This window comes from Saimiri boliviensis, chromosome 6 (genome assembly GCF_048565385.1).
Source record: "Saimiri boliviensis isolate mSaiBol1 chromosome 6, mSaiBol1.pri, whole genome shotgun sequence".
Classification (NCBI taxonomy): domain Eukaryota; kingdom Metazoa; phylum Chordata; class Mammalia; order Primates; family Cebidae; genus Saimiri; species Saimiri boliviensis.
The window spans coordinates 45,157,118-45,169,718 of record NC_133454.1 but is presented as its reverse complement, the minus strand read 5'-3'; the positions used below and the strand labels follow the sequence as shown (position 1 = coordinate 45,169,718).

General features: G+C 36.8%; 1 protein-coding gene across 1 annotated transcript in view; it reads right to left on the bottom strand.

Annotated features, from left to right (window-relative positions):
• The window catches only part of DDX10 (DEAD-box helicase 10), a 791,862-nt gene that overhangs the window by 4,975 nt on the left and 774,286 nt on the right, over positions 1-12,601 (bottom strand). Inside the window, exon 22 of the mRNA XM_074400547.1 lies at positions 2,444-2,544. The gene's annotated coding sequence lies outside the window, so the exon portion shown is untranslated. The remainder of the gene's footprint in view (positions 1-2,443; positions 2,545-12,601) is intronic.

Below are 12,601 nucleotides of genomic sequence, written 5' to 3'. Positions count from 1 at the left end.
CACCAACTCTACTAAAAATACATAAATTAGCCAAGCATATATAGTGGGCGCCTATAATCCCAGCTACTCGAGAGGCTGAGGCAGGAGAATCTCTTGAACCTAGGAGGTGAAGGCTTCAGTTAGCCAAGATTGTGCTGCCATACTCCAGCCTGAGCAGCATAGCAAAACTCCATCTCAAAAATAATAATAATTACAAAAGAATTTATTTCTATCTATTTCTTCAATACAGGGCTTTGGCTCTATTTGAGACGTTCATTGGGACCACTCCAAAGCCTGTGTTTGCTTCTTACACAGTCCATACTCTCTCAACATATGGCAACAGAAGACATCCTTAGAGGATTTTCATCCCAGAACCAGAGGCCTGCTTACTTCTGGCTCATTTCAAGTGAAGAACAAAAATCCCAAACACAACCTAAGAGAGGAAATAGAATCAATGGAAATTCAAAGGTGACTTCTGGAAGAGGCCTGCCTAAAGCTTGTTCTCATAAGACACATTCTTCTACAAGAAGCCTCTCTTAACTATCTCATTAGAGGATATCAGCTCTTTTAAAAATTGTTTAGCATTGCCTTTCAGTACACTACATAACCCCAGAAGGCATAAATAGGACCTGTGAGAAATAGCTAAGAACCTGATTTTGATTCAACATAAGCCTGCATGCTCTGTCCCACCTGAGAGGGGCAGGCCCACCAACACAGATAATGACCCCCTACTCCTTAACTTTGCTGACAGTTAGTCCTACTTAACTTCCTGTAAATGTGCATAGGAGTCTAATCATATTCACCTCCCTTGACTACATCTCTCAAGCTCTGCTGATATTAATGTTGGAAACTGTGTGACAGTTTCATAGAAGGGGTTCAATGTCTAAATGGCAAGTCTACATTCCCTGTCACTTGGTCTCTCTGCCTCCTTTTTGATTTAGCATGACACCATGGCATTCATTCTGTCCAACCTTCAAAAGTACTATAGAAAAACCACAGCTTTGGGATGTGACAGACCTGAGTCTGAAATCTATTTGTCACTCCCAATTATGTAACCACAGGTGTGCTGTACTTTTTAACTCTCTGAAACTCAATCTCAATTTGTTCATCTGTAAAATGGGAATCATAATAACTCACTGGAAGGTTTGAGAACTGGGATCAATGAGGATTCAAGGAGGAGGGTTAAATGAGATCCCAGGAGATGTTCAATAAATGTTTGTTCTCTGCCTCTTTCCCCTTTCTCTGCCTCCATGACCTTTAAGAAGCCAGATTCTCTATCCCAGGCATCCCCAAACTTTTTACACAGGGGGCCAGTTCACTGTCCCTCAGACGATTAGAGGGCCGTCACATACTGTGCTTCTCTCACTGACCAATGAAAGAGGTGCCCCTTCCTGAAGTGCAGCGGGGGCCGGGGGGTGGGGAGGGGCGGATAAATGGCCTCGGGGGGCCGCATGTGGCCCTCGGGCCGGGCCGTAGTTTGGGGATGCCTGCTCTATCCAATAGGGTGTGACACTTTAAAAATAGAATACATTTTCAGTGATGGATATGTGATGTATATAAAATAAAGTACCTCCTGCCAACTAAATAAATAGAAAAGAGCATGTACTCATTACTGTTCTAATTTAATCTGAGTGCCTGGAGGTCTTTGCGAGGTAAATATTTTCACTCTGACCTTGGTGCAGCGTTCCCATTGAATTTATCTCAGTTCATCCTTTCATGTCATGCTGAAGCCTTCATAATAGACTGAAAGCACTTTAGTAAAAACAGAAATTGGCAGGATCTAAATAATCAATAAATACCTGATTATTTGGACGATTAGAGAAAGGAATGTTCTGGGTAACTTGCTGTTCTGCCTAAAAACACCTTAGGATGTATGCCTAAATTACCTGTTTTCAAAGAATAAAAACCATCAAAATACACAACCTGTTCTGAACATGATGAGATATTTGGTGATGATACTCAGAGCCTGGCAGGGACATGGGACTCACCAGAAGGAGTGTCAATACCTTTGTCTGGCAAAAGAGAAGGAGCAGGACTGTGCTCTCACATGCTCGGGATGTTTTTTGATAGCAGATTTGACTTTGATGTGTTTGTTTCTAGTTCCTTCTTTACCAAGATTTACAGAAAAATATTTTAGGTTTTCCTCCATAAAATTTTTTTAAAAAGCATTTACATATCCTCTTCAATTTGGACAATTCAGTAGAAAATGAGAACTGCTCATGTTCAGTGGGTCATTGATGAATAAGTCAGTCTGTACCAACTCAGTTCTTCCAGCCTTCTGCCCCTACATGGACAGACCCAGATATTCAGGAGCTCAATGCTATTTTGATATCCAGATACAGTTATTTTCATTAGAAAGAAATTTTTTCTTTCTATTAGAGAGTCTTCTTTCTAGGCATAAATACAGATATACTTTTCATAAATGGGTTTGTAATATATAGACCACAATGGAATCTACTCTTACCTTTTCAGTGATCTGTTATGATCATCTTCTCCTGTTAATATTTTTCCTCAATGCACATTTCAATAGCAAAGGATTCCATGGGTCACAAATCATAGTTTATTCTGAAATCAAGCAATAGTTTTTAAAAAGAAAAAAAGAGAATAGTTTATAGCTAAATCCTTGCTTGCATCTGTTTATTTCTACTGGGTTAACTCTTGAGAGTGGATTTGAAGAACCAAGGACATTTTTTTTTTTAAAAATTATACATTGTTAAACTGTTCTCCAAAGTTTTAAACCGAAGTACATACTCCATTGACAGTGTACTGCTGTTTATGTGTGTGTTCCCAAGAAGACTGTGAAATTATTGATGTCAGGGTGTGTTGTATTCATCTTCATAGCCAACATTTTGTATATTTTTGCACATTAAGTCGCTGAAATATTTGTTGAATGAGTAATTTGATGACTCTTCCATTGTTTGAATGAAGTGTAATATAGGAAAGTTTGTATAACATCCCTAGGTCTCAGTTTTCTCTTTTGCAAAATGAGAATTTTATGTTATATGCTTCCTACCATTCTATGATATCACATCTGTTGTGTGAAATGCAATGACCAAGATACCTGGGGGAGATTACCCATATATACAATATATAATCATGGTGATGAGACATGAACATATATGTCACATGTAAGCTACTTATAACTGAATAGAAATATACATAGATGTGCTGAATACTCAAGGAGAATAAGTAAGGCTAGATGATATAATGGGAGATTACTGTAAGATGATAGTGAATCAGACATCTCTATCTTTAAGAAAGTCCCTTTCTCAGTATTTTGTGTTTTATTGGTATCTAGAAAACAAGAGTCATAACTATCTTGAAACTGTGTTATGCGGTATTCCACACAGGGCACAGCTTATCGCACTAGGCTTTAGAAACATATCAACTGCTTTTCAATTACCTAGGATAGAATTGTATTTGTTGACTTTTATTTCCTAGACTTCCTGGTACATTGGTGGTGAATGGGTGTAGACTGCTCTAGACTATACATGCAGCTACTATGTTTAGCTCTATAGCACTTCTTTTCCAGGCCATCCCTGGTTACGTATAGACAATCAAAGGCTTAGCGGATAGTCACAGAATCATTTGGTTCTTCTAATCACTCAGTTTATTATTTTATTTATTAATTCATGGCTATTTATTGAGAACTTGTAGCTCTTTCTAAGCTAGCAGGGGGAATGCAATTTGGTGTACACAACAATGGGAGGTATAAACATGATGCACTGGAACACCAAGGAAGAGCTCACCAGTATCTGGAAGTAAGGGGAAGTTCTCACAGAAGATGAGTCTTGAAAATGATTCTTGAGATGGTACTTTAAGAAGGAACTCAAGCTTGTTAGGTAGATGGGATTATGTGACAAAGAGTGTGGAAAAAAAATGAGTTCAAGATATAGCACAGAAAAGGGTCACAGAATCATGGGGTCATCACTGGTGAATAGTTTTCCTATCAGTCTCCCACTACCCAAACCTCTTTCCACTGTCCTCCCACAGTTTCCATCACACAGACCATCTAGTGGAGAAGGGTCCTGAGTCCATCTCCATTCTTTATGATAGCTCCAGAAAACATCTTACTGCTCTCCAGTAATAGTTGCCTCTGTGACCTGCTTCATTCTGAGGGCCTCCACTCAGCCACTCTGCACAGATCCTAGCTGATCTAGCCTTAGTGGCATTATAGGTCATTTAGTCTTCAACTTACAGACACCTCACTATTTTTGTTTAAGAACTCCCTTTTCCTGGGACAAGAGGCCAGGGTACTTTTGGAGCAATGTCAGTCACTGTTACCCTCAAAGAATTTCTTACAAGCTCTGAAGCCAGATTTCTAGATGAGGCACACATTTTCCCCACTTGTCTTACCAGATGACACATCCAGAGCCCATCTTGCTTAAACCAGTAACCTTACCTGTAACCACATCCATCCTGAAATCTTTTTAGCTGTCCCAAAAGGAGAACACTACTTTCCTCTACCCAAAACTATTCTCTTCACCTATGTCCTAAACAAGTCCTTCCCAAATTTAATAAACATACAACTCACTTGAAAACTTTGTTCAAAATATGGAATTTCCAATGCCCACTTAGCTGAATCTGAATTATCTGAATTCCCTAGGAATCTATGTTTCACAAGCTCTTCAGATCTTTCTCTTGGTAGTAAATTTTTCATGCTAAAAAATCAGTGGGAGATACTGAATACTGAATGTATATCCCAGGTGCCCTCATAAAACTAAGCAATCTCTAATTGGCAGAACAGCATTTAGAACCATTGTTCTGGATTTCCATAGCTTCCTGCATCTTCAAGAACCAGTCACTGGCAGTTCAGGGGCTCAACTTCATCTTCTCTGCAGATTCCCTCCTCTCCATCTACCAATTGGTTGAAGAATCTCACATAAAAATACCCCCTCTAGGCTCTTCTTTCTATCCCTACCTCTTTAATTTCTTCTCCAGCTAACTTTTTAATGCTAGCCATGCAGGAAAATAGTCTTACTCCACATTCTCTCATCAAACATTTTGATTTTTATGCCAGTAACTTCATAGAAATTATTTTTTTAAGTTTATTTAAAAGAGCTGGTGATTTCTCTATTTTTTTTTAACCTGATGCATAGAATTGAGTTTTTAAAAAATTTGGCTCACGCTTGTAATCCAAGCACTTTGGAGGCCAAGGCGGGTGGATCACCTGAGGTTGGGAGTTCAAGACCAGCCTGATCAACATGGTGAAACCCTGTCTCAAAAAAAAAAAATACTCTTAATTTCTTCAGAGAATTGGGAAAAAAAAACACCTTAAATTTCAGATGGAAACAAAAATGTGCCTGTATAGCTAAGACAACTCTAAGCCAAAAAAAAAAAAAAAAAAAAATCTGGAAGCATCACCCTACCTGACTTCAAACCATTCTACAAGCCTATGGTAATCAAAACAGCATAGTACTGCTACCAAAAACAGAGATATAGACCAATGGAACAGAACAGAGTCCTCAGAAATAATGCCACACATCTACAACCATCTGATCTTTGATAAACCTCACAAAAACAAGCAATGGGGAAAGAATTCCCTGCTTAATAAATGGTGTTGGAAAAGCTGGCTAGCCATATGCAGAGAGCTGAATCTGGACCCCTTTCTGACACCTTATACAAAAAATAATTCCAAAGGGATTAAAGATTTAAACATAAGACCTAACACCATAAAAACCCTAGAAGAAAACCTATTCAATATCATTCAGGACATAGGCATGGGCAAGGACTTCATGACTAAAATACCGAAAGCAATGGCAACAAAAGCCAAAACAGACAAATGGGATCTAATTAAACTCCAGCGCTTCTGCACAGCAAAAGAAAATATCATTAGAGTAAACTGGCAACCAACAGAATGGGAAAAAATTTTGCAATCTACCCATCTGACAAAGGACTTATATCTGGAATCTACAAATGACTAAAACAGATTTACAAGAAAAAAAATGCATTCAAAAGTGGGCAAAGGACATGAACAGACAGTTTTCAAAAGAAGGCATTTATGCAGTCAACAAAAATATGAAGAAAAGCTCATCACTGGTCATTAGAGAAATGCAAATCAAAACCACATTGAGATACCATCTCATGCCAGTTAGAATAGAGATCATTAAAATAGAGGGAGACAACAGATGCTGGAGAGTATGTGGAGAAATAGGAATGCTTTTACACTGTTGGTGGGAGTGTAAATTAGTTCAACAATTGTGGAAGATGGTATGATAATTCCTCAAGGATCTAGAAATAGAAATATCATTTGACCCAGCAATCCCGTTACTGGGTGTATACCCAAAGGATTATAAATCATTCTATTATAATGACACATGCACACCTGTGTTCATTGTGGCACCGTTCACAATAGCAAAGACTTGGAAGCAACCCAAATTCCCATCAGTGATGGACTGGATAAAGAACATGTGGCGCATATACACCACGGAATACTAAGCAGCCATAAAAAAGGATGAGTTCATATCCTTTACAGGGACGTGAAGCTAGAAACCATCATTCTCAGCAAACAGACACAAGAACAGAAAACCAAATGCCATGTTTTCACTTATAAGTGGGTGTTGAACAATGAGAAAACATGGACACAGGGAGGGGAACATCTCCCACCGGAGCCTATTGAGGGGTGGATGGCTAGGGGATGGATAGCAGGGGGTGGGGAGATAGGGGAGAGATAGCATTAGGAGAAATATCTGATGTAGATGATGGGGTGATGGATGCAGCAAACCACCATGGCACATGTATACCTATGTAACAAACCTGCATGTTCTGCACATATAGCCCAGAACTTAAAGTATAAGAAGTAAATAAATATAAATAAAAAAATATATTTCTGTTGCATTCTTTCTTTGTGCTCATCCTAATTCTACTCTTATCTGCCTAAGGTACAAGCCATATAGGTATATTTTTATATACGTATGTTATTAAATGCAAGTACATAGCAAAATACTTAGCATTGTCTGTATGTATAGTTTACCCAAATGTTACCATGCTGCAAAAATATAATTTTCTTTGTTCCAGGTGTTTTTTGACATTTGCCTATATTGTTATATATAAATGTTTTATTTATCTAGACTTTTTAATAGTATTCTATTCTGCACATATACCACAAATTTACTAATCCACACATGAATTATGGACATTTTGATTATTTGCCAAGATGTCCGTTACACACACACACACACACACACACGTGTATGTGTGTGTGTATGTAAAATTGTGCTTCCTATGAGAAAATGTATCTCAAAGATTTTCAACCTTGGTTATATATTAGAATCATCTGCAAAGTTCTTTTGTTTTTAGGTACTAGCGCTTGGAGACCACACTCCTCACCTTCCCTACCTCAAACCCAACTCAGTTGTTCTGGGGTGGGACTTGTATAACAGTATTTTTATTGAGGTCCCAAGTGATTCCAACATGTACATGACAGTGAGAATTATTATTCTAGGGCCTTGCTCTTCAAAGTATTGTTCACCAACCAGCAGTGTTTCCATCCCATAGAATTTGTTATAAATGCAGGCCACACCACAGACTTACTCAATTAGGATCTCCATTTTAACAGAATCAAGTGATTCACATGTAGACTAAACTTTGAAAAACACTGGTCCAGTTTATACTCCCAGGAATGAAAATAATTGTTTGTAAGGTATACATATATTTGATTCCATTAACTACCATCTGACTGTTCAACAAAATAACATGACTGCCCTGATTTATCCTTCCAACAGTAAAGGATATAATTATTAGCTCATATACTTAAAAACATATTCAATTTTAATATTTAATACACTTTAGAGTTCTCTGTTATTTTTTAAACAGATTTACTGAGGCAAAATTTATACACAAAAATTGTACATATTTAATGTATACAATTTGATGAGTTTGGAGACATGCATATAACCATGAAACCATCACCGTAACCAAGGTAACAAACACATCCATCACTTCCAAAAGATTCCTTGTGCTCTTTTGTCTTTTATTGGTTGGTTGGTTGATTTTGTTTTGTGGGGTGTGTGTGTGTGTGTGTGTGTGTGTGTGTGTGTGTGTGTAAGAGCACTTAACATGAGATGTATCCTCTCAAATCTTTTAAGTGCACACTATTTTAACTATAAGTACAATGCTTAACAGCAGATCTCTTGAACTTACTCATTTTGCATAGCTGAGGCTTACAGCCATTGAACAACTCTCCCATTTCCCTTCCACTGGCCCATGGCAACCACTATTCTAGTCTCTACTTCTATGAGTTTGAATATTTTAGATACTTCTCACAAGTGGAAACATGCAATATTTGTTCTTCTTTGACTAGCTCATTTTGCTAAGTAGAATATTTTCCAGGCTCATTCATCTTGTCACATATGGTAGGATTTCCTCCTTAAGGGCTGAATAATATCTGTTGTATCTACATACCATGCTTTGACTGTTCATCCATCAGTGGGCGTTGAGATTGCTTACATATCTTGGCTATTATGAATCATGCTTCAGTAAACCATGGGAGTATAGATATCTCTTCTGGATTCTGATTTCAATTTTTTGGGTATTTACTCAGAAGTGGGATTACTGGATCATATGATAGTTCTGTTTATAATTTTTTTATGGAACTCCAGACTGTTTTTCAAAGTGACTCTACCATTCTGCATTTCCTCCAACAAAGTACAAGAGATCCAGTTTATCCACACATTTGTCAACACTTGTTATATTTTATATTTTGGATGGCAGCTATCCTAACAGGTGTGAGGTTGTATCTCATTATGGTTTTGATTTGCCTTTTCCTAATAATTAGTGATGTTGAGCACTTTTTCATACCTGTTGTCCATTTGTATGTCTTCTTTGGAGAAATGTCTACTAAGTATTTTTACTCATTTTTAATCAGGGTTTTCTACATATGAGATTATGTAATCTGCAAACAGAGATTGTTTTACTTCTCCTTTTCAGTTTGCATGTCCTTTATTTCTCTTTCTTGCCTAATTATTCTGGCCAGAACTTCCAATACCATGTTGAATAAAATATTAGCAGTGGGCTTGCTATATGCACTTATTATACTTACATAAATTCTTTATCTAGTTTGAGACTTTATCATGAAAGTTGTTAAATTTTGTCAAATTCTTATGCCTTTATTGAGATGATCATGTGAGTTTTATATTTTATTCTCTTAATGTAGTATATCACATTAAATGATTTGTATATGTTAAGTTATCATTGCTTCCCTGGGATAAATCTCACTTGATCATCATGCATGATCTTTTTAATATGCTGTTGAATTCAGTTTGCTATCTTGTTGAGTATTTTTGCATCTATAGGCATTGGGAACTTGGCCTATAACTTTCTTATAGTGGCTTTCTCTGGCTTTGGTATCAGGATAATGCTGAACTCATAAAATGAGTTTGGAAGTGTTCTCTCCTCTTCCGTTTTTTGGAAGATCTTGAGAGGGATTGGCATTACTTATTTAAATATTTGGTTGAATTGCGCAATGAAGCCATTTTCTTTGATGAGAGCTTTTCTTTGATCAGAAATTTTTAATATTATTACTGCTTCACTCTTCTTTTTTAATGGTGTGCAGATTTTCTATTTCTTCATGATTCAGTCTTAGCAAGCTCCTAGTAAGTGTCTAGAAATACATCCATTTCTTCTAGGTCATACAGTTTGTTGACGTATAATTGCTCATAGTAAACTCTTATGATCCTGTGTATTTCTGTGGTATTGGTTGTCATGTCTTCTCTTTAATTTCTGATTTATTAATGTCTTCTCTACTTTTTTCTTATTTAGTCTAGCTAAAGTTTTCTGTATTTTTATCTTTTCAAAAATCAACTCAGTTTCATTGATCCTTCCTATTGTTTTCTTGTCTCTATTTTATTTATTTATGTTCTGATTTTTGTTATATCCTCCCTTCTGCTAACTTTGGCTTAGCTCTTCTTTTTCTAATTTCATGATGTGTAACATTAGGCTGTTTATTTAGAACCTAATTTTTTTTTAATGTAGGCATATATCTTTATAAACTTATCTCTCAGAATTGCTTTTGCTGCACTCTATAGGTTCTGGGGTGTTGTGTTTTCATTTTCATTTATCACATGTATTAGTCCACTTTCACACTGCTAATTAAGACATACCAGAGACTGGGAAGACAAAGAGGTTTAACTGAACTTATAGTTCCACATGACTGAGGAGGCCTCAGAATCATGGCGGGAGGTGAAAGACACTTCTTACATGGCAGTGGCAAGAGAAAATGAGGAAGATGCAAAAGTGGAAAGCCCTGATAAAAACATTGGATCTCATGGTACTTACTACCAAAAGAACAGTATGGGGGAAACTGACCCCATGATTCAAATTATCTCGCACTGAGTCCCTCCCACAACTTGCAGGAATTATGGGAGTATAATTCAAATTGATATTTGGGTGCGTACACACAGCCAAACCACAGAGTCTCAGATACTTTTAAATTTCCCTTATCATTTCTTCTTTGACCCCACTGGTTGTTCAGAAACATGCTGTTTAATTTCCATGTATTTGTGAATTTTTCAGTTTTCCTTCTGTTACAGGGTGAGCATCCCAAATTCAAAAATCTGAAATCCAAAATGCTTCAAAATGCAATGAACAGTTTCTTTGTGTATCAGGTTGATATTCAAAAAGTTTTCAGTTTTGGAGAATTTTAGACTTCAGAGTTTTGGATTTGGGATGTTCAACCAGTAAGTATATAATGCAAATATTCCCAAACCTCAAGAAATCCAAAATCCAAAACACTTGTGCTCCTAAGCATTTCAGATAAGGGCTACTCAACCTCTATTGATTTCAAGTTTCATACCATTGCAGTCAGAAAAGATACCTGATATTATTTCCATCTTTTTGGTTTGTTAAAATTTATTTTGTGACCTAATATACAATGTATCCTGGAAATTGTTTTGTGTGCCCTTGAGAAGAATGTGTTCAGCTACTGTCAGATGGAATGTTCTGTATATGATTGTTAAATTCATTTGGTCTAGAGTATAGCACAAGGCCACTTTTTACTTACTGTTTTTCTGTCTGGATGATCTATTCATTGTTGAAAGGAGTACTGAAGTCTCCTACAATTAATTGTTTTGCATTCCATTTCTTTTCTTTTCTTTTCTTTTCTTTTCTTTTTTTTTTTTTAAATTTAAGAGGGGGTTCTTACTCTTCTACCCAGGCTGGAGTACAGTAGCATGACCTCGGCTCACTGCAACATCTGCCTCCCAGGTTCAAGTATTTCTCCCGCCGCAGCCTCCTGAGTAGCTGAGATTACAGGCACCCACCACCATGCCCAGCTAGTTTTTGTATTTTTAGTAGAAATGGGGTTTCACCATGTTGGCCAGGCTAGTCTTGAAATCATGACCCTAGGTGATCCCCCCATCTAGACCTCCCAAAGTGCTGGAATTACAGGCATGAGCCACCTCACCCAGTCACTTTCCATTTCTCTCTGTCAATGTTTCTCAGTGTATCCTTAGGTGCTTTGATGTTAGGTATATATTTATAATTACATTACTTTCTGATGAATTGATCCTTTTATTATTATACAATATCCTCATCTCTTGTAACAGTTTTTGATTTTTAAAATGTCATTGGGATTTTTATGGGGGTAGCACTGAATCTAAAAATCACTTAAATCTTTCCTGCTGTAATTATAGCCACCCCCGCTCTCTTTTGGTTGTCATTTACGCAAAATATCTTTTTTCATCCTTTCACTTTCAGACTGTTTTTACATTCAAAGTGAATTTCTTACAGACAGAAGGAGTTGAATCTTGTTTTTGTTTGTGTACTATGCTCTGTCTTTGGATTGGGGAGTATAATCCATCCATGTTTAAAGTAATTATTGATAGGGAAGGACTTACTTAGCTATTCCTCATTTTCTCCCTGTTTTGAAGTTCTTGGGTACATCTTTTCCTTTCCTGCTGTATTCCTTTGTGTTTCATTGATTTTTTTTATAGTGATATGCTTTATTTCTCATTTTAGTTCACTGTTGTTTTAATTTATATTTTTCTGATTACTAGCTATATTCATTTTTGTTTTTGTATTTGTATATATGGGGTCTCCCTGTGCTGCCTAGGCTGATCTCAAACTCCTGGGCTCAGTCCTCTAGCCTCAGATTCCCGAAGTGCTGGGATTACAGGTGTGAGCCACTATACCCAATTTTGACTACCAGTTAGGTAGAGCGCTTCCTCATATACTTAGGAGTCACTTGCATTTCCCCTTCTGTAATTACCCTTCTCCACTGATTTGTAACATCCCCTCTGCCCAGCAAATCCTCATACAAATTGCACCTATTTCTGGCCTCCACTATGTTCTACTGGTCTATATATTTGCAGCTTCACCAGTAACTTGCTGGTTTTATTATTATGATTTTGTAATATTTCTTAGTGTCTGGTAGGCTAAGTCTACCCGTCTTGATCTTGCTTTGTCGAAATACTTCTTTAGTATTTAAGAACTTTATTTCTCCATATAAATTTTAGAATCAGTTTATCATATTCTCTTAAAAAAAAAAAAACTTCTTCACTTTCACCATATTTTTAAAATTCCCATCAGTTTTGTCGATAATTTGTTAATTACTAGGTAGTTTTATAGGTTTTCCTCAATTTTAACTGAAATCTATTTTATATTACATTTTTAGCTGGTTATTAAT